The sequence below is a fragment of the Notamacropus eugenii genome, chromosome 7 (assembly GCF_028372415.1).
Source record: "Notamacropus eugenii isolate mMacEug1 chromosome 7, mMacEug1.pri_v2, whole genome shotgun sequence".
NCBI lineage: Eukaryota > Metazoa > Chordata > Mammalia > Diprotodontia > Macropodidae > Notamacropus > Notamacropus eugenii.
This window is the reverse complement of record NC_092878.1, coordinates 132,189,211-132,217,011: the sequence shown is the minus strand read 5'-3', so window position 1 is coordinate 132,217,011 and position 27,801 is coordinate 132,189,211. Positions and strand designations below refer to the sequence as shown.

The 27,801-nt window shown below is 37.2% G+C and overlaps 1 protein-coding gene across 5 annotated transcripts in view; it reads right to left on the bottom strand.

Moving 5' to 3' along the window:
- The window catches only part of BMPR1B (bone morphogenetic protein receptor type 1B), a 480,264-nt gene that overhangs the window by 342,359 nt on the left and 110,104 nt on the right, over positions 1-27,801 (bottom strand). For 3 of the 5 annotated variants that reach the window (XM_072624689.1, XM_072624697.1, XM_072624690.1), the window contains exon 2: positions 3,418-3,496. The exons of the other annotated variants lie outside the window; for them this stretch is intronic. The gene's annotated coding sequence lies outside the window, so the exon portion shown is untranslated. The remainder of the gene's footprint in view (positions 1-3,417; positions 3,497-27,801) is intronic. 5 annotated transcript variants of the gene reach the window in all.

The window sequence follows — 27,801 nt, the reverse complement described above, 5'->3', positions numbered from 1 at the left end:
GATAGATAGGTGATAGATAAACAGACAGACAGATGTGTGTGTGTGTGTGTGTGTGTGTGTGTGTGTGAGAGAGAGAGAGTGTGTGTGAGAGAGAGAGAGAAAGAGACGAGAGAGAGAGAGACAGAGAGAGAGAGAGAGATCCCCTATTTATCCGGAATATCAGACCATTATCATAAAGATTTGATGTAAATTTCTTTTCCCCAACTGACAGCTTCCTTCCTTATCCTAGATGCACTAATTGTGTTTGTGGCATCTTGACAAAGCTATTTATTTATTGATTGATAAAGCCCTTTATCACTGCTCTCCTTTTTCAAATGTTCAGGAATAGAAGTCATTTTCACTGGCCTGTAGTTTATAATGTCTATTATCTTTTGTTTTTGAAAATAGGTGCATTTGCCCATCCCAAATATCACAGTACTTTTGCCAACCAACACTAATAATTGGTTTTCGCAGTAGTTTAGCAATCATAGGAAACAGCTCTTTCAATACCAAAAGATACAGATTATCTGAAAAAGATGACTGTCAGATTCTCTCTTACTAACTCCCTATTAACCACTTTTCTGCTGTCCTTTCCAGTCCAAAGAGTAGTGGGTTTTTTTCTTGTCAGAGGAAAAACAAACAAAATTGTAACTGAGTGGCGCTGCCTTCATTTTCCTGTTTAGTTATAATCCCATTTGTGCTGAACAGGGATCCCCTGCTGTCTTTCATCTTCTGCCTTCCTCAGCATAAACTTAAAAAGGAAAAAAAAAAAGTTTCTTATATTTTTGGATTTCTTTGTCAACTTCAGGTAAGTTTGAGCTTTAAAATTTCTGTCACTTTTCTTGAGCTATTTATACATATTTCTTGAGCCTTTAGTCACCCTACATTATTTCCCTTGCTTCTTCTATACTTTTAAAATCTAAGTTGGATTCCATGTACATCCACCTTTATTCCTTTAGGTAGCCCCTCCTTTTTCTCATGATCAGATTTGTTTCCTTGTGGGTCTTCAGAACTTCATTCTTTCCCTCTCATTTAGAATTTAGTCCATATGGTTGTACCTATCTTTCCCGTAAAGCAGAGGTGGGACCGCTGTGGCCTCAAGGCCACAAGTGGCCCTCTAGGTCCTCAAGTGCTGCCCTTTGACTAAATCCAGACTTTCCCTTAACAAAAGGATTTTATTCTGTGAAATTTGGCTTCAGTCAAAGGGCAGGTCCCAAGGACCTCAAGGGCCACAGATGGCCTCCAGGCCACAGGTTCCCCACTCCTACAAACCCTTGCTTTGTTCTCCTAACATCTAGGGTATATGTGAGGCCATGTCTGGCTTTCCTCTTTTTTCACTACTGTAAATTGTAAGAAGGAGCAGCCACTTCCTCGAAAGCCAATCACTTTCTCCTTTCTCTCCAGATCAAGTGAGATCGAGATTTGTAAAGTACTTAGGACAGAGCTGAGCCAATAGTAAGTGTTTAATAAATAAGCAGTCCTTCCCTTGCCCTCCCCCTTGTTAGGTAGAACACATTTTTTTCCATTTTTGAATAATGAAATTTTCATTATAGTGGAAGAGAAAGAGGGAGACAGAGATAGAGAGATACAAGAGATAGATGCAGAAAGAGAGCACAGATAATGACGGAGAAAGAGATAGATCCAGAGTATGTCTAGATAATCTGCTTCCCCTAACACTACTATTTTGTATCTACACCCACTTTGTGATGTTTCCCAAATGCCTTTACTATTTCTTTTTCTAGCCAGTTGACCTACAGTTTACTCAAGAATAATGAAGGACACTAGCCAACGAGGGCCCAGTCGTAGAGCATTCATAAGATGCCCTGCCCACTGCCAATTCACATGTTGGTATGCTGAGTCTGTTTCCAGAAATGCATGCTGTGGATGCTGGGGGATCTTTCCCTCCTTGGTTCAGGGGGTATGTAGGTATCCTGACTGTGGCCTATCAAAAGCACATAGTGATTGCTGCAGAGTAATGAAAAAGCTTTTTTAATTGCTTGCTGAATTGAAACTAAATGTGCTCAAGCAAATGGAAGTGTCCTCTCTTACCTAGTATTGAACAAGGCAAGGATTGCCCTCAACAGTGGAAGAGCAGCAGTTCAGGTGGCCATAGTCTATTGATAGATGCCAACTGCTAGCTGCCTTATCCCTTCCCCCAAAAAACCTACTATCACTGCATGTCTGTTTCTCTTTGCCGCTCTTATTTTATGTTTTCCCATGGCTCTTCATTTAAGCAGCGCTAACACTGACATACCACTAGAAACTCATCCAGCTAAAAGTATGAATTGTGATTTTTATTACGCCAAAGGAAATCAACAAAATGTCAAGATAACTTAGAAGAGAAAGTGAAAATAATATATTGTTTGGTTGTTTTTCAGTCGTGTCTGACTCTTTGTGACCCCATGTGAGTTTTTCTTGGCAAAGATACTCTAATGATTTGCCATTTCCTTCTCCAGCTCATTTTACAGATGAGGAAACTGAGGCAAGTTGCATTAAGTGACTTGCCTGGGGTCACACAGAGAGTGTTTAAAGTCAGATTTGAACTCACAAAGATGAATCTTCCCCATTCCAGGGCCTGCTACTCCACTCACCATGTCACCTAACTAGGCATCGCATGTATAGGAAAAGAAATAAAGCTGTGGAATGACATTCAATCATTAAGGATTCTATCATCTAACTCCCTACTAATCTCCTCTCTAGTTCCCATACCATTAGCCAAAGCTTTAAAGAAAAAACCATCAGTTGCCACAAAGATTATTGGGAGATAATGTGGACCATGGAAAGTTCTGGATTCAGAGTCAAAGAACCTACATTTGAAGCCAGGCTCTGTCACTAACCTCCCATGTGACCCTGGACAAGTCATCAAAATTCTCTCAATTTCATCTGCATAATGACAGAGTTGGGCTTAATGACCTCCATCTAGATATCTTTCCATTCTGGCTCTATGGTGCTATGATCTGTTCCAATCACACATTGTACAAATGTGGAAAATGAGAATTTAAGTGACTTTCCCAAGGTTATACAGCTAAGTAGATTAATGGATTAAATTTGTTTTTTTTTAAATCTAGATTGTATTTGCCTGGACAATGTTATCTTGATGATATCAGCAATAAGGCTATATTTGGCAAAAGGCATTAAGTACATAAATGTTTGCTGAATAGGCTGGCTGTGAAAGCCAGTATGTCAAATGAAAGGCATGGCTTACTTTCTAATTATGTAACAAATTGACATCCACTTTGTCATGTTGATTTACTTCCATTTTCTTATCTCATGTGGACATACCGATAACTAAAGGAACAATTACACATTCCATTCATTGTATAGAATAAGTTATCACCAAGTTCACTTTGACATATCGCAAAGCACTAGCTAGCAAAAAACAAAAAATGGCATCTAAAACAAACCTTCTTCACTCTTTAAGAATAGGTGTAATCTTACCTTTATCAGTAAGGCACTAAAATGACCTTCCTTTTCTTTAACTTCCAGGAATAAAAAAAAAAAAAGTTTGAATTCTACCCTGTAAGCAAATAAAAAGGTGAAGTTACTGTTTATGTTCATGTTTTAGCAGAAGGAAACAATAGATCTCTTTCTATGGCATAACCTTCTAGTCCTCCCCAAATACTGAGAGGAAAATGTATTTACAATATAGTACTTCACATGGCTTGCTGGTCTATCATGCTTATAAACATGAGAAAAAATAATGTGATATATAATGGAATTCCAGGCACTAATGAGGTTTCAGAGTTAACACCCAACCACATTTTCCCCAAAAGATGTAAACATTGACAAGTAAACTCTCAGGGTTTTTTTTTAAAATATATTTGAGTATTTTATTTTAAACATGTACTGAGGGGTGGCCAGAAACACTGAGAGATATTTTAAAACCTAGATTTCTATTGATACAATTTTTTTAATTGTTTGTTGAAAAATAGAAAGCCAGAAAAGCAAGGAGATGGTTAAAAACCTGGACTTTTATTGATACCTTTTTTTTGGCCATTTGTTTGCTAGAAAATGAAAAGCAAACTTCTAATGCTTTTAGAGGCCTCTCACTTCCCATATCACTAGCACCTTACTCTAATAAAATGCACATCAGTGTGACATTTAACTAACTATGCAATCTCTAACTGTACTTGAAAATACAAAATAATGCAATTTGTCGTAAGACTGAAAAAGCCTGAGAGGAAAAACTTGAAATGGGACAGTATGACTTCACCCAGATATTGATGGCACCAGGGAATAACTAAATTCTTCTCCAAATTTGATGATGATATAACTTGATTGGAGAAAGTATACTAAGGCCTACAAAGTCCCTGACATCATGGAAATGGACTCAGATTGAGTATACAACCCAAAGAAATGGTAACATGTACAAGTTTTCCATACCATATACATTTGTTTAGAATGTGTTCACATGTATCTCATCTCTTATATCCAGACAATTACAAAGTCTTATCAATCTTAAAACTATATTCCCATCTCTTTTCATTGTCACTTCCATCCAAGTAATGGCCCTTAGTAGCAACTATGTACACTACTACAGTATCTCCCTTAAACATACCTTCCTCATTCAATCCATCCTGTAGATCACCTCTAGAATTTTCTAATACATAGATCTAAAATGAAGATTCACAGATCTTAGAATCAAAGATCTAAACTGAGAAGCCATCTAGTAGTCCACTATCCCTTATTTTACAAAGGAAAAACTGAGATCTACCGAGGAAAAGTGTCTTGCCTAAGGTCATAATGGCCTGAACTGAACTGCAAACTCACTGTGATTGAGGCTACTATCTACTGCTAGGCTCAAAAAGCTCAAAATTCTTCAGTGACCCCCAGCTGCCCAATACTTACAAGTTAATTTCTTCTCGTCAGCACTTGAGATTTTCTATAATACATTGATGCTCTATTTTTTTCTTCATCTCATATTAATGTCCCATCTACACTGCTGATACTTCAGCCATATGCCATTCTCCTCTGTACCTTTCCCCTATATGAAATGAATTCTCATAGATTTGTGAATTTGCTTCACGTTATCTACAATTAAGATGACTTCTTTCAAAACTCCTTAATATATTCATTTAAGGTAGAGTTAGAGACCTGGCTTTGAACCCCAGATATGTCTATAAAATTATGGAGATAAATCAAGGTGACCTCTAAGATTCCTTCCAACTCTAAACCCAAGAACCCTCTTTTTTAAAATAGTATTTTATTTTTCCCCAATTACATGTAAAAACAATTTTAACATTCTTTTTTTTAATTTTTGAATTCTAAAGTCTATCCCCTCCTCTCTCATCTTCCTTCTTCCCAAGACAGTAAGCAATCGGATATTGGTTATACATGTGCAATCATGTAAAATAGCCATTTTCTGGAAGAAAATCAACAAAAAAAAAAAGGAAAGAGAAAAATGTTATCCTTCAGTCTGTATTCAGATGCCATCAAGTCTCTCTTAGGAGGTGGACAGTATTTTTTATAATGAGCCCTTTGTAACCCTCTTACTGGAACATGGAAACATTAAAGTGTTTTGCTGGTCAAAACTCAAGCAATGGCCTTCTTCTGCTAATAAATATGAATAAAGGCATGGATAGGATTAGGTGAGTAGAGAATGATGACCCATCCTCCTCAGTTTAACTTCTGTTTTGCCTTATATTTATCTGCATGCTAAAAGGGGGTCTTGGAAAAGACTAATCCTAAATTAGGTAGTTATTTATTAACAGAGGACTAAGATGTCTACCCCAAGAAAACAGCCAAAAAAGAAAAGATATTACCTTTGGGCACTCTACCTGGTTTTTGTTAATTGGGTATGGGGGGCTATACATGACTTTATTAGAAAAATATTCCAGCTTCTCTATGTTAGCAGACTAAAAGCTGAGAGTGCAAAGGGTAATCTTGGAGAGATGGGGCAGGATGCTAGTACCAGGAAGCAAGAACCCACAAAGATTTCATGCCCAGTGACCACTGGCCATCAAGAGATCAGCCAAGCAAAACTCAGCTGCTACTACATAGAACAGATCAGCGGGGAAAAGGCCCAATGACAGAAGCAGGATGACAAAACCATAAGACTGTAGTAATCCTACAACTTGACAGCTTAGATACTTTGGCCACATGATGAGAAGATAGGACTCACTGGAAAAGACCCTGATATTGAGAAAGACTAAAGTGAATGGCAGTAGATAAGATGGATAGTTATATGGAAGCAACTAACATAACTGTGGACAGACTTCAGAAGTCAGGAGAAGACAGAAGGGCCAGCCATGCTATGGTCCATGCCATCATGACAAGTTGGACATGACTGAACAACAATGTCAAAGGCACAAAGTGCTGTTCCCTACATGTGTGCCCTTCTTATGAACACCCCTGTATAAAACTATAAATGTTTTTGTCCTGAATGAATTATGACTTCTGGCTGACTAGGGGAAAAAAATAAGCACACCAGTGAGGGCATACAGAAGCAAATACCTTGAAACTGGAATAGCAATCGTGAGGGCTATGAGTGTGGGAAGGAAGGGGCAGTATAGTGGGTTGATGTCTGATCCCCTTAGTAAGCTATGAGGGCAGATCCTGTATCAGTAAACTTACTATCTCACCCAGCAGTCTACTTAATAAATGGGGATTCTTTTTCTTTGTTACATCTCTATCTGAATCCAGTGACCAGATATTCATCATCAGGATGACTGGAGATGACCCAGGATGAGGCAATTGGGGTTAAGTGACTTGTCCAAGGTCACACAGCTAGTGAATATCAAGTGTCAGAGATGAGATTTGAACTCAGGTCCTCCTGACTCCTGCACTGGTGCTCTATTCACTGCACTACCTAGCTGCCCCAAGGAGAAGTGAGGCTGGTGACCTGCACAGCCCTCCCTCACTCAAAACAAAGTCAAGTGCAAGTCATGTCATCACTTCTCTGATGGCACAGTCTTCTTTGGCAATGAAGGATGAACACACACACACATCTCTGTCACCCTACAGATTCTCTGGAATAGAATCCCTTTCTTACAACAAAAACAAAATCTCTAAAAAAAAAATCCCACAGCCTGTAGGGGACATGTATTCTTATTCAATAAAAACATAGATGTCATTAGCTAGGAATTCATGCAATTTGGGGAATTGTGATGAAACAAATGGAGTGAAATGAAGTCATGTTTTCCTCTATGATTCAAAGAACTCTGGATGTGAACAGCCTAAAACACTGTAGGTTAGATCTGCAATCACGGTAAATGCTGTGTATACAGATGTTCCCACAACTGGCAAACATATCAACTGTCTACTATATCCACAAAGCAACTTAGCCCTCTCTGTGCAAGTATAGTTAAACTTTATCTTTGTTCTCTTTCCTTCCCTCCACCCCCATTTGAGAGCCTAATTCTTAGATGGTAATCAAAAATTTAAAATAATTTTGTTTTTCAAGATATTGGTGATAAATGTTGGAGCAATTGGATTTTTCATAGGGAAAGTTCCCACGTATACATACATATATATATATTATATATATATTATCAAAATAGGTCTTTTCCTAGCAAAAGAATGGTAACGAATGGCAGCAAAAAATACTGGGAGGTGGAGAGAAATGAGGACCCATCATTTGGGGAATGGTATATAAATGTCATGGAATATTATATATTCAGCAACTAGATGGCACAGTGCATAGAATACTGGTCTTGGAGTCACGAAGATCTGATTCCTGCTTAGTAGATATGGGATTCTGGGTAAGTGATCTAACCTCTCACTCTCAGATTTCCCATTAGTAAAACGGAGCTAATAATAACATGTACATCCTGAGGGGTCTTGAGGACCAAATGACACAACATATGTAGAGCACTCTGGAAATGTTTAAGTGCCATCTAAACGTTAGTTATTGCTATTACTGTGTCATTAAGAATTCAGTCAGCTAATCGGTCACTAAGCATTTACTAAGCTTTTACTACGTATGTTCCAGACACTGTGCTAAGTGGCAGAAACACAGAGTAAATACAAAGATAAGAAAAAAGAGACAGTCCTGTGCTCAAGGATCTTCTATTCTAATGGGGAAGACAATACATGAAAGGAAGTTCAAAGGATGGGGAGGAGCACAATAGAGAAATCCAGAGAGCAGCCTGCTGGGAAATGAGGAGATGGCCAGCCTGGGCCCTTCCTTAAATGAAGGGTCTCGGAGGCACCCTTTACCCTCCCATAGGAGGGAGAGAGGCAAGGAAGGTTCTTCCAGACGGGAGCTCCCAGGCTGAATGAATTACTTACATAATGGCTTTGGTGATATAAAGGAAATCCTACATTACCAAAAGGCTTCCAAATTTTGATCAGAAAACTGATGGTGACGCATGTACCTCCTGCCTAACTGCAGAAATTACAGTTACAGAATGATCATCTGACCAACACCCTGATTTGTTTTGCTTTAGTACGCTTATTAATCACAAGGATAAATTCTGTCTGGGGGGAGGAGTTATTGGGAAGTGACTGTGATATAAAAAAATCCATTAAACATTTTATTAGGGAAAACTGTGACTTTGTACAGAAAGTCTAATGGATTTCTCATCTTCATTCCTTCTAGATCTCTGAGAAAAATATCCATCAAGAATCATTTACTTCAGTAATTGAAAAAACTCATGATTTGATCCGTGGGAGTACTCTCTCCTTCAATTCAAAACATAAATCTTTCACGTGTCTTCCTAGACTGTTTCACGTTGTGGAGGGGTTAAGGGGAATTCCTCAGCAGCCAACGATGACTTTAGCTAGGCAGCTCTTCACTAGGTCCATACTCAAAGGCTTTCCAGCTTGACTTTGCACTCCACTGGCACAGCCTTCCTTCCCCCAACCCCCTTACCATAATAAGGTTAGTATGAATTTATCCAAACTAAGGCAATCTAAAATATGTAAACAGCCTCTGGGCATGCTGAATACTGAACCAGAAATGCATTCTTCTCCCCTGAAGAATTTCCTATTTATAACTTCTCAGAAGACCTCCAAGCCATCTTTACACTTCATATTTTTTAATTATAAGGATCATAATGTTAGTGTTCTTGGCTCAGCTGCAAGATTTGCAGTAGAAATGAATTTACCCCAGGACTGGAAGGCATGAGGATGGTCTTCATGGCAAGCTGAGACAGGAGGTGGGTTGCTTTTGTTTTGCCCCTGCCCCCATAAACCAACTATTTTAAGTGATTTTTGACTATGCCCTACTGCCTGGTATAGACTCATGATGCCATGGGACCAAACCAAATTGAAATTGTTTCATTTATTTATCAATGAATCTGAGTGTTAGAAAGGGCTTCAACAACCATCTAGTCCAACTCATATACCAAAGGATTTCCCCCTGTAGCATACTAGATATATTACACAAGTGATTATCCAGCCTCGACTTGAAGCCTTTGGAGGAAGGGGAACCTTTCTAGGCTGCCCAGTCAACTTTTAGATAATGCTAATTGCCAAGTTTTTCCTGAAATCAAGCTTAAATTTATCTGGTTGCAACTTCCAGCACTGCTCCTGGTTCCCTGTTCTGGGGCTAAATAGTACAAACATACTTCCTCTTCCACATGACAGCCCTTCACATACCTGAAGGCAGCTATCCTGGCATCTCTCCTCTCTCCCCAGAGACTTCTCTTCTCCATGCTAAATATGCACAGTTCCTTCAAATGATAGTCACATGATAGGGACTCATGAATCTTCACCAATCTAGTTGCTTTCTTCTGCATATGCACCAGCTTAGCAATGCCTTTCTTAAACAGTGGTGTCCAAAACTGAATAAAATACTGCAGGAGATATCTAACGAGGCCAGCGTACGGTGAGACTAATATTCCCCTGTAATAGGCTACAAATTAGCTACCCAATGAAATTATGATTAACAAAGATAGGATAATAGACTTAGAGGTACAAGAAACATTTATTAAATGAATTCTATTTACCATTCATTGTGCTAAACAATGGGGATATAAAGGAAGAAAAACACAGTCTTTGCCTAGTATGGGAAACAACAGGTAAATAAGATACATACAAAGGAAATATAAGATATATACAGAGGAAATGGAAGAAAATCTAGTCCAATTCACTCATTATACGGAGGAGGAAACAGACCCAGAAAAGTTAGGTGACTTGCCCAAGGTCACAAAGCAGCACCTCCCCTAATTCTAGATATAGAACTCTTTCCATTGCATCAAAATGACAACATGCTGTCCTCAAATTACTGTTCTTCAAAGAGTGCCATGTATATTGCAGTTATAGCATATTTTATGAATGAATAATGGTCATCATTTATTGAGTACATTTTTTTTGGAATATTAGACACTCGAATTTGATAAAGCTACAAGCAAAAAGGTATTTTTAAATAAATAATATAGAAATCTCATTAAATGAGTAACCATATAATTGTGTTTCTAAAAATATTGTTGGTGTATGCATCTTAAAACCAATACCAAAAAAGCCACTATATAGTATCAAGATATAGTAAAAGCATAGGAGTTTAAAAAACAGTTAAACAAAGATGGATTTTCATAAAATAATCAGCTACAAGATATTTAAAATATAGCTATAAGGTGATTTCACATTTTTCTTTTTTTCTAAATATGCTGTTTTCAATATATTCAAATATTCACTTAATAAATTATTAATTCATATTCCATCATTTGCCAATACAAAACACAGAGGTTCTGAGTCATTCAAAAAGGCACCGTTGTAAGACAGCAGTCCCCAAATACCAGTAACAGGAAACATGCCTTGCCGTTTTAATGCCAATTATCAAGATTTCTGGGCAATTATTCACCAAGGGAAACAGCTTAAAATCATTATAAAGATTACATTAAGATAATTAAACAAACTACTTGGAATCAAGAGCACTTAAGATCTATTCAGAAAATGAATGGAACGGGCCAGAAGACAACCACAGATACTGATGGAAATTACAGAAAAGTGTTACAGCATGAATAAGCATATGTTTTCCCCTTTGAAAGTCAAATTATCATCCACTGAACGGTTTTTTTAAATGGATATAAGATGTACCTATGTTGCACATTCTTTATGCAGCATGCAAAAGGTCGAAAATGGCAGCGATATCAGTTATGGAGATGTTACAGCCAAACCACTCAAATTCAATAAGGCTCCTAATTGTATTTATTAGTCCAATTGCCATGAAAATATCTTCTGTAGGTAAGGCAGAGAAGCTTCACTAATTATGCCCCCAAGAGTTTCTAAACCGTACCCTTTGACCCAGGTATATATCACAATTAAACTTATTTCTGAAAAACATCTATAAAAGATAAAAAGGAACTCTATGCGCAAAGGTCAGCTATTTTTGTAGGACCCAAAATGGAAAACTAAGGAGCTATCTGTCCTCCCAATGGAGGACAGCTGAACATGTTATGGTATATCAATAAAATTTTTATTGATGGCATGAGAAATGATGAAATGGACAGTTTCAGAAGAAATTGGAAAGATCCCTATGAACTTATGCAGAAGGAAAGCAACATAAGTAGGAGAACCATTTATACAATGAAAATGACACTACAGATAAAAACTGCTTTGAAAGACTTCAGAAACCTGATTAATGCAATAATAAATCATTTGTCCAAAGGATTAAAGATGAAGCAAACCCCTCACATCCTTCAAAAGAGGCGATGAGCTTAAAATTCAGAGGGACACATCTATTTTCCTGCCTGGCTATTGTGGAGATTTGTTCTGATGGACTATTTGTATTTATGAATATTTTATTTTTCATTTGTTGCACAATTGGTGGGAGAGGATACAATGGGACAGAAGGAATTTAAATCTATATAAAAACAATTTTAAAAAATAAAACTTCCCCTATAATTCAAATGCATATAAAAATATGAGACAATGGATTTGTGGAATTGTTAACATGAGAGAAATTAAAACCATTTTATATATTACAGTTGCAGCATCCTTCCAAGTGGGAGTACCCAAGACCCAGTGAGTTTCTGGATGACTCTGCAGAGTGAGTCAGAGGTGGGAAAATGGATGCCATCCCATCTTCCCTAAAATAGTAAATCTCAGGGTTTGTCTCCAACAAAATTCATCCCTCTGCACTTTACCAATTATCATCCAACATTCCTCCATTCTAACCTCCTACTAGTGGCTTCCAAATGAAGTGTAACCTTCCAACTTCTCTCCTGCTTCAGATTTTGGTCACTCAGGACAATCAGAATCCAACTTGAGTGTGGGCTCCCAGACCAGCATAAGAAATATTCCTTTTAGTTTATCTGATGACTCTGGCAAGTGCACCTCAGAAAGTGTCACACGCCTGGGCAGTTGCTAGCAAGATACTCCTCACTACCATTTTGTTTATGGTGAGGCAATGAGTATATCAGGATAAAATATTTTAAGCTATCTGATCTTCAATGGGAAAGATAGTATTCACAGAGATATAGTCCTGGGTGAAAAAAAGTAAGCCTTTGATAAGTCAACATAGGCAGCTATTTCTATCACAAAATGACATTATAAAAATGAAGGCTGCTTCTCTTACATGAAATCTCATGAATTACAAGACATATTCTCTATATTTCTATAATCAAAGTTTTATCAGAGATATTGGGGTCATTAGAACCATGTGATGACAGAATTGGAGAACCTAACTTGGACTTGGAGATGATTGTGCCCAATTCCCCTCATTTTACAGATAAGTAAAATGAGGCTAAGAAAGATGAAATAATTTGTCACATCAGGTTATGGAACCCTTCTTTTTCATTCCTTTTGGTGATAAAACTTCTAGAAAGAGCCATCAGTACTCACTGACTCCCCTTACCACTGATGTACTTTACAAATTCTTGAAATCTGGCTATTTGGCATGCCTAAACACAAACATGAAGAAAGAGAGATGATATTCAAAAGACATCGTTGACAATGTATTACTAGCCTAGCATGACTTGGACCATAATGCACTATCACTCCACAAATCATTCCAAAGTCTCACTGGAACCAATGTCTTTAATTCTTTCTTCACTGTCCCATGCTCCACCAAAAAAACAGAAGAGTTAAGTGATAAGATTTTTTTTTCTCTCAATCATAGTTATAGATTTTTGAAGATGTCTTATTTTTATGGATATCTTTTGTTTTTATTTTATTTTCATATCCAAATATATCCCACTCATTCCCTTTCCTCCCCAATGAGCCATCCCTTGGAAGAGTAAGAAAAGACAAAAAAGAGGATATGAGCAAAACGAACCAACCCATTGTCAGTGCCTTCCAGCCTGTGCAACATTCCACACCCATCGTGCTCTATCTCTGGGATGAACAGGGAGATTCATTTTCTTAACTCTTCTCCAGAGGCCCAAGCAGGGTAATATAATCTGACAGCATTCCGATTGGATTTTTGTTATACTGTATTTTTCATTTACATTGTCAGAGTTGCTTTCACATGTTATTTTCTTGCTTCTCCTTCATCTACTCTGTTTTGGATCATTTCACAAAAGTCTCCCCATAAATACAAAGGTATTTATTACAAATGTCATTAGTGGGCTCAGCAGAATCACAGAATGCCCGGCATCGAGTCAAGATCTAAGTTCAAGTCTGCACTCAGATTCGCTACAGCGGTATGACCCTGAGCAAGTCACTTAACCCCTGTTTGCCTTAATCCACTTGAAAAGAAATGGCAAACCACTCTATTATCTTTACCAAGAAAGCCTCATAGAGGGTCACAAAGAGTCAGATACAAATGAAGATTGAACAAAGAAACCTCCAAGTATCTCCTCTTTTGCAAGTCAGTATTTTTATTTTCATTTTTTTTATAATCCATTCCACCACACTTTCTTACCTTCTTAATCTTAACGCTTTCCCTCTGAGATTATCTCCAATGAATCCTTTCTGTGTCTTGCTATTTACATGTGATCTCCTCCACTAAAAATGTGAGCTCGTTGAGGGTAGGGACTGTCTTTTGTCTTTCTTCGTATCCCCAGGATGTAGCACAGTGCCTAGCACATAGTAGGCAGGTAATAAATGTTTGATGATGTATTGATGTATTTTATCTTTGATTCTCATCTAATTAAATAGCAAAATGTGAACAAAAGAACTTATAATAAGTGAAAGTTAAGCAAGAAAGGTAAGCGATTAATCCTGAAACTAAGTATAACTGATAGCCGACAATTTCTATTAGAACAAAACATCATCATCGTTATACATAGGCAATATGGCAATGTCAAGGTCATTCATATCACAAAGGATATCACATCAGCCCTTGTTTGTACTAAAGGAATTCAATAACCCTGGCCTGAACCAAAAGGGGGTGGGGGATGGAGAAGGTGGGGGGGTGGGTCTGGCGTGGGGTCCCTTAGTTCATCTACAAGGCACTCCAAGGATGGGAGAAAAACCAATGGCTTTCAGAGTACTGAGTCTCTAAGTAGTGAAAATTTACCCTTAACAAGAGCTCCTAGGTCATGGAAAATCTCAGAAGTTAAACACAGCTAGCGCCCCGAAGTCAATTTAGAAGTATGTTTAAAATGTACTTGAATCCAAAGGATTGAAAAGTAGAAATGAGTTAATACTAATCAAAGTTCATGAAAAAAAGACAGCTTAGAATGTGATCCATATGGACTTTTTCTTTTTCTGAAACATTAAATTTTCCTCAAAACTTTTAAAACAATTCTTACTTTTTCTAAAGTACATGTATTACTTGAATCTCTGGGATTTTCTAAGTATATCATCATATCATCTGCAAAGAGTGATAACTTAGTTTCTTCTTTGCCTATTCTAATTCCTTCAATTTCTTTATTTTCTCTTACTGCTACAGCTAACATTTCTAGCACCATATTGAATAATAGTGGTGATAATGGACATCTTTGCTTCACCCCTGATCTTACTGGAAATGCATCTGGCTTCCCCCTATTGCATATAATGCTTGCTGAAGGTTTTAGGTAGATACTGCTTATTATTTTGTGGAAGTACATGTATTATAATGTTGCTGCAACCATTACCACAACTTGCTGAAATATTACACACAAAGTTCCATTAATAGCTTATTTATTAGTAAGAAAGATTTTTTTGTAGCTAAGTGCAAAAATATTAACTATTTTGTTCAAATTAAATGAAACTTTTGAAAATTCTATATAAACTTTACTGCGAAGAACTGACATAAAATTACCTGTAAAGCTCTATTAGTCATAGATATTTAATGTGTGTTCAAGTACTTCCTCCTGTACATGTATGTGTTTAAAACAAGTGTATTATCTGAAAGTTTAAGACCTTTCCTGCCTTTACAACATTTTCCTAGAACACACAAACCAAGAGAGGACAAAAACATGTTGAAAATCAGACTAAATGGCAAGCTGAACCTGAACAGATCTGTAGCATCTTAAGGAAAGAAAGTAAGTGAATGTTATGGGCAACCAGTCAGTCAGCATGTATACTATTTGCCAACCAAAAATGAATTTCTCATTATCTGCATCAAAATTGAATTTGCAAAAGTTAAACAAATTTCATCCTTGAATAACTAGCATTGTATTACATAACATAACATTACATTCTAGTCTTTTATTACTGGATGTCTAGAAACTTTAAAATTCCAAATGTGATCATTTAAGCAGAGTCTCAAAGAAAGGGAGGGGGCTATAGAACTTATAAATATGGAAGAGATTTTGACATTAAAGAAACAGTTTGAAACTTTTGGTACTTTAAGAAATAAAGGAGAAGAGGGAAGTTAAGAAAGAGAAAGATGGAGAAACTTAATGAAAAAAGTAATAGATTAAATGGAAATATCTGACTGGTTTTAAAGTGAAAGCTGGATTCTTATCACTCATGTTTAATGATTAAATGTCAAGAGAAAGTCTAATGGGTTTTGCCAATTACTTGAGTTTTTTTATCCTTAAAGTTAGAAAAATATTTTTTTAAAGTAACCTTCCAAACTTGTCTCACCACTCCCCTTCCTTACACACAAGCAAACAGGTGGGGTTCAAATTAATCAATTTGTTCAAATCATAGCAAACAAGGTCACACTGAGGCCAGGATTGAGAGTTTGACCTTCCTGGTTTTAGGCTTATCCTCAGAACATCATCTGTTCCCATTTTCAAATACATGTTAGTCTGGGATAGAGGACATTGACATTCACTTGAACAATCAAAACATTGGCCACTCAGGGAAGTCCTCAAAAAAGAAGTCTCTAGTAGGAATCTCCAAGGCATCAACATCTGGTGAGCCACTTCTTACTAAAGGAAATGTCAGGGTTCTGGTTCTTTCCCCCAATATCTTACGTATTGGTATTGGCTAGGGCAGCAAGGCAGCACAATGGATAGAGAGCAGAGCCTGGAGTCAGGAAGAGTCATCAGACATTTACTAGCTGTGTGACCCTGGGCAAATCATTTAACCCTGATTGTTTCAGTTCCTCGTCTATACAAAGTGCTGGAGAAGGAAACAGCAAACTACTGTAGTATCTTTGCCAAGAAAACCCCAAATAGGGTCCCAAAGAGTTAGCCAACTAAAAATAACGGAACAACAAAAATAACGTGTTGGCTAACGTACAAATGAATAATGTTCGAAAACCAACCAGCAAATGGGTAGGTTCTGCTTGTTTTCACATTTCTTATTTTCTGCGTCTTCTTTATGGACACATTCATCTTTATGCTGTTTTTTTAAAAAAAATGTCCTATAGGTAAAGTTTCTGTCCTTATGAGGGTGCCAAGTGATTGGGAAACTACAAAATTTTGAGGCAGAAACACATGTGCAGCTCCTGCCTCTGAGGAGCAGGTGATAAAGGAAACCATTGACTGTGCTTCCTGGAAGGCAGTTCCTTTATGAGAGAACACTGGTGGACAAATGAGACATGCCTTGTTGTGGAGACAGCACAAGGTAGATCAATGCAGAATAATCTTTTGAGATCATGGCGAGCCATGGAATATTTGTCATGGTAAAAATCAAGGGAGAAGTTAGAGTGTTTAGTGGGGAGAAATCTGTAAAGACTCTGACTCCCAAGACAAAGACATAGTATCTTGGGTACAAGTATTCTCTACTTGACTAGTTATTGTGGTGGTTTTGGTGGAGGGAGAGGGAAGATAAATAGTGAGGTTCAATAAATTGTTATCAAGCCAAGTGGAGTAAGCCAAACCGAGAATACATTGCACGCAGCAGCCCTGCTTGAGATGAGCTTTGACAGACTTAGCTCTTCTCAGCAAGGCAAGGATCTAAGTCAATTCCAAAAGACTCATGATGAAAAATGCTGTCCACATCTAGAGAAAGAACTACGGAGCCTGAATTTAGATCAAAACATACCTTTCTCTTTTTTTGTTCTTTTCTTTCTCATGGTTTTTCCCTTTTGTTCTGATTCTTCTTTCATTATATGACTAATGTGGAAATATGTTTTGTACTTGTATACTGCCTAGGTCAGATTGCATGCTGTACTGGGGAGGGGAAATAGGGGGGATTTATAACTCAAAATCCTATAAAAGTGAGTGCTGAAAACTAAAAATTAATTAATTTTTAAAATTAAATTTAAAAAATTGAAATGAGTCTAGGTTGCATTTCATGTTGCTACCAAGTAAATATAATATACATATACAGTATAAATTAATTCAGGAAGCAAGTGATCACCCAGATTTGTAGGTCCGGCTGAATGTTTCTTTGTCTATCACTGGAATTTGTCCACGTTCTGATTTAGACAAGGTAACCTAGTCTACAATTCCTTCCACATATAAAAAATGGAATCTGTCCAGCCTGGAAAGGTGATTAAAAAAAAAAAAAACAAGTCACACAACTGTGGACTAAGGGACAGGACAGGATGAAATAATAATAAGGATAATAAAAAGTGCTAGGCTTTGAAGTTTAGACACAACATGAACCACCGAGATAATCAACTAATAATAGCTTATTTTTGCTTTCTTTTTACATACAGAGCATGTTTTTTTAATGCAATAGAATAGTACATGACAACATGTGTCAACTCTCAAAGGTGAAGAATATTTTTTTGCCTAGAAAATAAATACATATTCCGGAGCCAAGAATGATGTCATTGTGGTTCCTATTCAATTTCCCCCCAAAATGGCATGAAAGCAAAACAGTAAGAACATACAATCCATGACAGTGGTTTAAAAAAATTAACTACATTTTAAATCAAAGGTAATTATGAAAATGCACGATACACAAATTCAAAATATTCTTTTTGTACTTTGTCCTCTTGTTACCATACAAAGAAATATTAGAGTGGTATTAAGTTCTTTACTGAAGTCATTATTTCTCTGATGTCACGGTCTTCTTCAAAAATAAAGGACGAACACAACAATGGGAAAATCTACTTGGGAATCTAGGGTAAAATCTACATATGCTAATGCTAAAATCAAGTAAATATGTAAATAAAATGGAGCTATAGCTATGGCAATGCATCAACTTGAAAGGCCACATGGTACAGCGGACAAAGAAGGAATAACTGAGTTCAAATCCAGCCTTAGTGCTGACTAGCTGACAAGTCATTTAACTGCTCTGTGCCTCAATTTCCTCATATGTAAAATGAGGAAATTTCACTCTGGCCTTTGAAGTCCCTTAGAGCTCTAAATCTATGATCTTATGACTTCCCATACCCTTCTTCAAGCCATTACAATCTGACTTCTGTCCCTATCATTTAATTATATCTGTTCCCTCCAAGATTATCAATAACTTCTCTATTGCTTAATTAAATGACCTCTTCTTAGGCCTCAGACTTTTTAAACTTTCTGCAGCATTTTACAATGACTACTAACCCAGCTATATTTGGATACTCTCTTTTCCAGGGTAGTGTTTCTGAAACTGATCTGTCTTGCTCCTTTTCTTCTATGTCTGACACATCCTTTTCAGTCTCTTTTTTAAGACCATCATCCATTTCTTGAACATTCAAAGCACCACCAAAGCTCTATCATGGGTCCTCTCCTGTTCTCTCTACATGCTCCCTGACTCGAAGTCTCTTTAGCTTTCATGGATTCAATGAAGAAGAAGGAAGAGGAGGAGAAGGAGAAGGAGAAGAAGAAGGAGAAGGAGAAGGAGAAGGAGAAGGAGAAGGAGAAGGAGGAGGAGAAGAAGGAGGAGGAAGAGGAGAAGGAGGAGGAAGAGGAGAAGGAGGAGGAAGAGAATGGGGAGAAGGAGAAAGAGGATGAGGAGAGAAGGAAATGTCCAGCCTTCATCTCTCCTAAGCACCAGTCCCAATCTCCAAATGGATCCCCAATATCATTTCAAATTCAGCATATTCAACAGAGAATTCATTTTCTTAGCCCTTAAATCTGCCCCCAACTCTTAACTTCTGCCGTTGTGTCACAGACACCACAATTCTAATCAGTCACTTTTGTAACCTCGGAGTAATACCCATCTCTCCTCGCTTCCCTATCAGTTGTCAATGGGTTGGTTGCACCTTCAAAAAAATCTCACATGGCTCCCCATTCTCTCTACTTGCACCAAAACACTCTAGTGCAAGCCTTCATCACCTTTTGCCTTGAAGAGCTTTCTAATTAGTCTCCTTGCATCCAGTTCCACCATTAATCCACCCACTCCACACAGCTACCAAGTTGATATTCCTAAATCACATCTCTTATCATGATACTCCCTTGCTCAAGAAGGGCCCCCCTATCGCCTCTTAAACAAAAAATACATCTCCTCTGCTTGGCATTTGAAGTCCATCACAAACTGGATCTAACCTATTTTTCTAAGATAATTATGTATTGTTTCCCATCACACTTTTTCATTATCCAAATATTTCCAGTAAACTGAATTTTGCCTCAATCCCAAAGAGGCTATAGGTTAACTAGAAACAGATATAAATGTAAGAGTAAGAAAAAAGCCCAACTTCTGCCTAGATTTTAGGAATTTTCCTAATTGAATCAGAATAATTGTAAACTTTTCATCTAACATAAACTCCCTGAAGTCAAAGAGGAAGGAACCAAGTAGACCTTTGGGGTCATTTTATTTATTCTCCCCTTATGTTTAAAACAAGCTAATTAGTATGACAACATGTGAATGGATGCAGAGTGAATACAGGTAGGAAAACAATTCCTACAAAGACAGCAACCCTGTAAAAAAGGACAACTTTGGAATACTTAGGAACTCTGCTAAACACAAAGGCTATCACGTCTCCAGACATGAGCTGAAGAAACATCCATTTTTGGACATGATCGTTGCATGGATAAATTTTGCTTGACTGTGTTTGTTAACAAGAGTTCTGCCTCCTTTTCTCAGTTAACTGAAGGGAGAGAGGTACAGAAAAAGTTATCAGTAGTGATGACAAAAAAGGATCACTGAAATTTTTTTTTAATGCACAGAAGGAAACACAGAAAAACAGGATAGTTTGGAAAGCATAGAATTTATTGTATACTTTAAGGAGAAAAAAACAGGCATCATGAAATGAGGATTCACGGTTTACATTTTTTTGTGGTTGTTTTTTCTTTCTTCTTTTATTCTGATTCTTCTTTCACAACACAACTCATGTGGAAATATGTCTTAACGGGATTGTACACAATTAGCCTATACTGGATTGTTCGTGTCTTAGGTAAAAGGGAGGAAAAAGAGGGGAAAAAATTAATTGGAACTCCAAATCTTATAAAAGTGAATGCTGATAACTATTTTTTCATGTAATTGAAAAAAATAAAACACTCTTAAATGGGAAAAATAATTTAAAATTTTTTCTCTTCTGCTGTACATATGAAAATGTTCTTTTCAGGGTTAAAGTTCACAATTAAAAAATAAAATATTAAATTTAATGTACTTCCCTAATAGCGTGACATCTTTAAACAACTGTTTAGAGTTTTAAGCCTAATTTAAAGGGGTTTCCAGAGGCCTCTATTTATTAGGAATAGCTGCCAAGAAGCTAATGTGTAGGTTCTTGTACCTGCAGATACATTTTTCAGGTGCATGACACAATCAAGTATGAATGGTAAGGATGAATGGAAAGGATTTTTACTTCTTTCATTTGTTTAATTAACCAGGGAGCCCTACTTCATAACACATTTGAGTCTGGTTCACATCACCAACGATGCAACTAAATAAAACACAGCCACATTGTCTCCTAGAGTTCTAAAAGGACATTAAAATAAAATGTTAGGTCCAGTGAAAAATTCAACTGACAGAGACAATTTACCAGAAGAAAACATATGTTTGGAAATAGTATAAAGCACTAAACTTACAGGTCAGATAACAATGAAAACTTACGCAGAGAGCACCAGCACTCTCTCAACATTGCATTCTGAAAGGACGATGACAATTATCCCATGAGGACTTTTGGTTTGGGGACAGATTCCGGTACCAGTTATTTCATACTGAATGCTGCAGTGGAGAATGACGCCGTTAGCAGAACCAATGGGTTACAAGGAAGAAATAAACTCTGGGGTACTGAGGCCATTAGTGGTTGCCATGACCTAGCACTGACAGAATAACTGTAAAACATTATTTAAGGCATTACTTCAATCAATGGTAAAATTCTCTCCAAGGATTATTTATAGGTGTTTTTTTTTAAAATCAATATACTAATATAAATATAGTATAATATATAAAATGTTATAATATAATATGCAAAAGTAAATGTAATATAATATATAAAATGTAACCTATAATATATAAAAATTAAATACAAAAATTATTCAAAATTCAACTTGTTTATTTTTTGGAACAAACTACAAAATTACTAGAGGGCAGACATAAATGGAAAAGAAACATGAAACCTACCCTTCACAACCACAGCGATATAGTCAGAAACTGAAATCCAAAGGCTCCATATGCAAACTGTACTCAAGCAGAAACTGTTTCTGGCTAACCCTCTTTTTCAAATTCAATAAACAGTTAAGGAAAAATAGAAGCACTGTTCATAAATTAGGTTCCTAAAAACAAATAAATTAATTTAAAAATAAAACAATAAAGGTATTGATGTAAAAAACATTAGGTTCTTAGCAATACAAAAATGAAAAAGTAAAAGATATAGCATCTCAATTATTGCATTAAATGTAATTTGTTATTCTTTTTTGAAAATATCACATCAATTAATCAACTAGCTGATCCATTATTATGGACGTAGGGATATATTATGGACAACTATGCTAAGAACTGGAGGCTAACAGTGGGAAGAAGAAAATAGGACTCTTGTCTTACAGGAACAGTATAGTTGGAAATGGGAACAGATTCCAGAAAAAAAAGCTTTTTTTAAGATAAAAAATCAAGGTAGTTTGACATAACGGACCAATCAGGAACACCTGATTTCAACTCAGTCCCTGTCACATACTGAGACGTGATGAATGACCCCAGGCAAATCGCCTAATCTCTCAGAGCCCCTCATTACGTGGCAGAATGATGTCTAAGGGAGTATCTTTACAGGGAGCTCCCTAAACTAATGAAATCACCAAGCCGGACCAATGATAATTAATAAGAACAACAATAATCCATTTTTCAGGAGGAAGAGCCACCAGGAGAATGGGAGGGCTGGCCTTGGACAGCGAAATTACAGACTATGATGAAGGTATTCGTGTAGTTCCAACCCTCATTTGATAGGTACAATTCAACTGATGATCAACAGTTCATAAGTATCTAGTAGGCTCAAGGAATTTTGCTTGGGAACCGACATACAAAATTTTTAAAAATACAGCTCTCTCAGCCCTCAAAAAGCTGGGTCTCCAACTGCCTATAGGACATGACACATTCAACGGAATAGGACAATTTTTTTCTTTTTCATACTTATCCTTTTCACATACTGGGCAAGTAAGGGAGCTAACACCAGATAAATGCAAGAGGGCAATGACGTAACTTGCCCAGAGTGAGTGGGCAGAAAGGATCCAAGTTTAGAGGAAAATATACGTCCTTTCCCATGCCATGTTTTTTGGGGGGCCACCCGTGGCAGCAGAAAACTTTTCTGAAAAGAACACTGATCTAAACCTACTTTGACAATTCTCACATACAAAAAAATGTTGTTTTTTTCATACTAAGAAAGCTAAACCATAGGATATACTTCAAATTGGTCCCCCACTCCACAGTTTACAAAGCACTTTCTTATGTATCATCTGATCTGATCCTCACAATATCCTTGCGGAAAGGTAACCAGGAGTATTCAGTTAGTACAAGTACAAGGAATGAAACGATCCCTTTTCTCAAGGAGCTTAAGCATTTCCTATGTTAATTATCCATCAACAAACATTTATTAAGGGCTTAATATTTCTGTGGGGTGTTGTATTAAGTGCTAGGAAAACAAAGACAAAAACGTAACATGTCCTGCCTTCCAGGGAGCCTGGAAAAGAAAGAAAGTTTAAAGATATTTCATATGAATCCATTAGAAATATACTGTTTTAACTCTAAGGAAGAATTGATCATTCTAGTTCATACATGATTACAGAATCATCTATTTAGTGTTGGAAATTATTCAATAGATACACAGTTCAAACTCTTCATTTTACAACTGAAGAAACTGAGAAGTCCAGAGAGTTTAACTGATTTACCTTAAGTCATGCAGGTAATAAATGGTAGTCAGGATTGGAACTTAGGGCCCGTAACTCCAAATTCAGCAGCTCATTCTACGGAATCAGACTCTTGTTGTAGCGTCCATCCTTCGTTGCTGAAGAAGACCATGCCATCAGAGACATGATGACATGACTTGCACTTGACTCCGTTTTGAGTGAGGGAGGACTGTGTAGGTCACCAGCCTCACTTCTCCTCCAGAGCCATCTGAATCCAGGGACCAGATATTCATCAGGATGACTGGAGACGGCCCAGGATGCACTGGGAGACGTTGGCCCCTTGAGGTCAGGACCTATTCAGGTCCTTACTTAGGGTGAGGTAACAAATGAGTGGTACACACAAATTATGAGTAGTTAAGACATCCCCCTAACTAACCAATGGGTTTTCAGGCCTGTTGGTTACCCTCAAACTGGATTAGCCTGTCTGCTCAGACAGTTTTAGTGGAATGAGGCCACTGTACATGTTACAGCTTCTTGGAACCACAGGTGAGAGGTAGGTGACAGGTGGACACCAAAAGTGGATGAGCAGCCCTGAAAAGGGCTCAGTAAGCCCTCGCACCAGGGGTGCTGGTCCTCCTTGAACACTCCATATACCCTCAAGTCTTACGGAACCATAAGCAATGCTTATTTGTTAATTATCTTAGATTAACAAAAGTGGTCAGGCCACATTACGTACACACATTATCTCTTCTTTGAGAGAGTAGACATGACTCATTCCAAAGTACCTGATGTTTGCATTTGGAATCAGCATTTATTTCATGGTCCTGAACATGGTCCACTCACCTGAATCAGCTCCAGTGCTTTCCATCTCAAAGCTTTCTGCCCTAAGGGTTTCTAGTACATACTGCCCAAGTTCAGCCACCCAAGATTCTAGGGAATTCAAAGACTATGTGAAGCTAACACAAGGACTTCTTTGGCTTTCATTAACACCTCTATCCACTGAAATATAGCCCAAATAAGGTAGTCTTTATCTTTAACGATAATTAAAACATGATGAGCTATGTTGCATTTTTCATTAATTTACTAAAAGACCATCAATTACTGCTTTCTACATTTGGAACATTCTCTCTTTTTCACAACAAAGCATTAAGGAAGTACACAGTTTAGGGAGGGTAGAATCAGGGATAATTCACTACCCTTCTTGCAATTAGTCAGGGACAACTTCACTCTGTGGGTGGAACTGGAGATCAAATGACCAAAATTTAATTAGTTACAGATGAAAGCCACCAAATCTGTCATGATCTCCATCCAAATCATGAACTATTCCCCAGAGCTCCAGAAGTTGAAGAAGCCATTTCACTGAAGGAAATGGGAAGGTTTTACTTTAAGAGTCTGACTATTTCCCTGTAATTATTTCTAGATTATTAAGGAATTCGCAAACACCTGGGTCAAGAAACTAAAGGGTGTCCTTTTCCTCTCTTCAAACACTAATTTTTCATGGAATCAACATTTGGCTGAACTGTGTACTAAAGATCAGAAACAGTTTTAAGCCACCACATCCTCTCTCTTCGATATTCATCATCTTTTCTGCACCTGGTTTAGGATTTTGCTGCAAAATCTCCAGAGAATACTGATGTCAGCTTCCACCACAAGGCTACAGAAGTAGACCACATGAGGGACAGAAATGCTTTCTTGTTTTTATGCTCTGAAAATAGGTATGCAAGAAATCACTCATGCCTATATTATTTTGAATGTGTAGATAACACCGTATTTCTGAAAATATTTCTTAATTGAGAAAGGATGAGATTTCCTGCTTTACAGTCTCATAATATAAAACACTAACCACAGTTAAATCTTCCTTCAAGATGAAACTCTTTAAACCTCGATAAAAATGGATATTAATTAGATTAAATTCTTATCATCCCAATTATTTAAGGATCATAATGGGGGGGGTAGAGAACCTATTCATTTCATTATTTTTATAAACACAAAGAAAAAAGCAAACAGCAGCATTCCATTACAAATTAATTATACTGAAAATCTACCATAAAGCACAATTTCTTTCAAGTTAGAAAGCTTCTCTGAGTTTCAAGAGAAAATTCTGCCTTAAAAGGTTTCCAGATTAAAACACCTCTCAGTTTTAACCTACTTTAGAGAATCCAGTGAGAGCACATTTTAGCTATTTTTATAATATATACATCTTTTTAAAAAACAAGCACCTAAATTATTTCCAGATCCGCCTATGTCTAAAACTTCTCACATTAAAATATGGTGATTACACCAACAGTGAAGTATGTTGAAATCCTTATCAATTAACGTAACGGCTTCAGAGAGAAAGGTAACCATTCCTTAGAGAAAAAAAAAACAACAGGGTAACAAAAACTTTAATATTTGTTCTCTTGGACTTAATTTCATCTGTGAATAATTAGAAGAATTTAAGCTGATTTTAGGAGGGGAAAAATCTCTCGAGAGATAGAATTCCTGTTTTTCACTTTGATAAAATGAAAAATGAGGAAAACGAGAAAGTTACAAAGTTCAGTAAAAAAAAATGAACAATGCAAAGGACTTTCCCTTTCTGTGTGAGTGAGGTCAGTACAGACCAAGATCAAAGTAAGGAATTTACCCATTTCTTAAAAACCTGTAACTTTTCTATTTTGATTCTGGTGAACCCTTGCTCCCAATATTTCCTTAATCTAGCACAGAGATGGGGAATCTGCAGTCTGGGGGCCTGTGGCCCTTTGAGGGAATCCAAACTGCACCTGAGGACCTAGAGGGCCACATGTGACCTTGAGGAAACAGATTCCTCACCCCTGACCTAGCATTTTCAGCTTCATTACCACCAACGATAATCAAAGAAAATGCAGAGATCAGTAAGGAAAGGAACTTTTGGAAAACGCTAAGCAGCATTTTATTCGTGCAATGCCATCCTCTAGAACTGTTTCACTTCATACCTTCAGGTGACTATTATTAGATCAGAAAGCCCAAGATCCTTCAATTTCAAACAGAAGTTAAACTCTGCTTATTTCATCGTTAACAAGAAGCAAGAATAATTTTTTTCCTTTCATTTTCCTTTATTTATTTTAAATATGGTTGTTGTGGCTAAAAGAGCAACACTAAGAGAAACTGGAGTCTAAAGACCTCTGTTTATCCAGAGGTCAACAAGCTTCAGCAGCGACGGCTGAACAAGCTTCCTATTCTTACTAACAACTGGCGCCAGGAGAAGCAGAGGGGCATTCTCCTCTCCTTGCCTCCAGATTCTAAGCAGTTCGGAGAAAGTGAGGGTCAGCTTTCTGGCTTTTTCATTTCTTTGCTTTCTTCTGTTCTGTTGGATCTTTTGTTTTTGTAATGTTCAAATAGTGTCTGGTTATACTTTCATATTTTTCTTGTATATTAGAACACGAAATCAGGTTAAATTCACTTGCTTATCTGTAGTAGGCATGAGGACCCAGTCAAGTTTAACATTCAGTCAGTTACAGAATCACTTTTATGAGATAGATGACGGTTTAGTCAGAAGACCTGAGTTCAAATCTGGCAAAGATGATGGTTTACTGGATAAAGACTGTACCTAGGGTCAGAAGATTTGAGTTCAAATCTGGTGTCAGACATCTCCTAGCTGTGTGACTCTGGGCCAATCTTTGTCTGCCTCTGTTTCCTCAGGGATAAAATGGGGATAATAACTACACCTACCTTCCAGGGTTGTGGTTTAGGTCAAATGACAATATTTATAATACACTTTCATATATGTAGATATATATTCACACACATATACATACATACACACATATATATACCCATGTGTGTGCATTGTCTATATATCCATATAGACATACCTAATATTTATAATATACTTTCATATATATACATGCACATATATACATATATTATACACATATATGTGTGTATACACATAGACACATTTATAATATACTTTCATATATATACACACATATATGCATACATATATATCTTTTTAAATGCTAGCTATCATCATCATCACCATTGTTATAAGGCTAAAATGAAACAATGCGAAGGGAAGAGAGGAAGCGAGGCATTTGTAAAGTGCCCACTATGTGCCAAGCACTTTGCTAAGCACTTTGTGGAAGGGATGGAGGGCTGGCTTCACTATGGGAAAGTCCTGTAACTCAGACTGGCTGTTAACTCTGGGGAAGATGTAACCTCTCAGTTCCCCTCCTCTTCCTGCCCCACTCCTAGGCATGCTTTAAGATGAAATTTCTGAGCCCAAGTAGATATGCATTGGTAGAAGGAGTTCACTCACTTAGGATTTTCCTACACTGCTGTAATCATAAGTCTGGACCAAAGCAAGAACACAAAAGCCACAAAGACCTTACCAGGTCATGGAGTCCACTGTCTGTGCTCTACTCAGTTATTATGAAGCAGCTTTTGTGTTCATCCTTCATTGCCAAAGAAGACCATGCCATCAGAGAAATGATGACGTGACTTGCACTTGACTTTGTTCTGAGTGAGGGAGGGCTGTCCAGGTCACTAGCCTCACTTC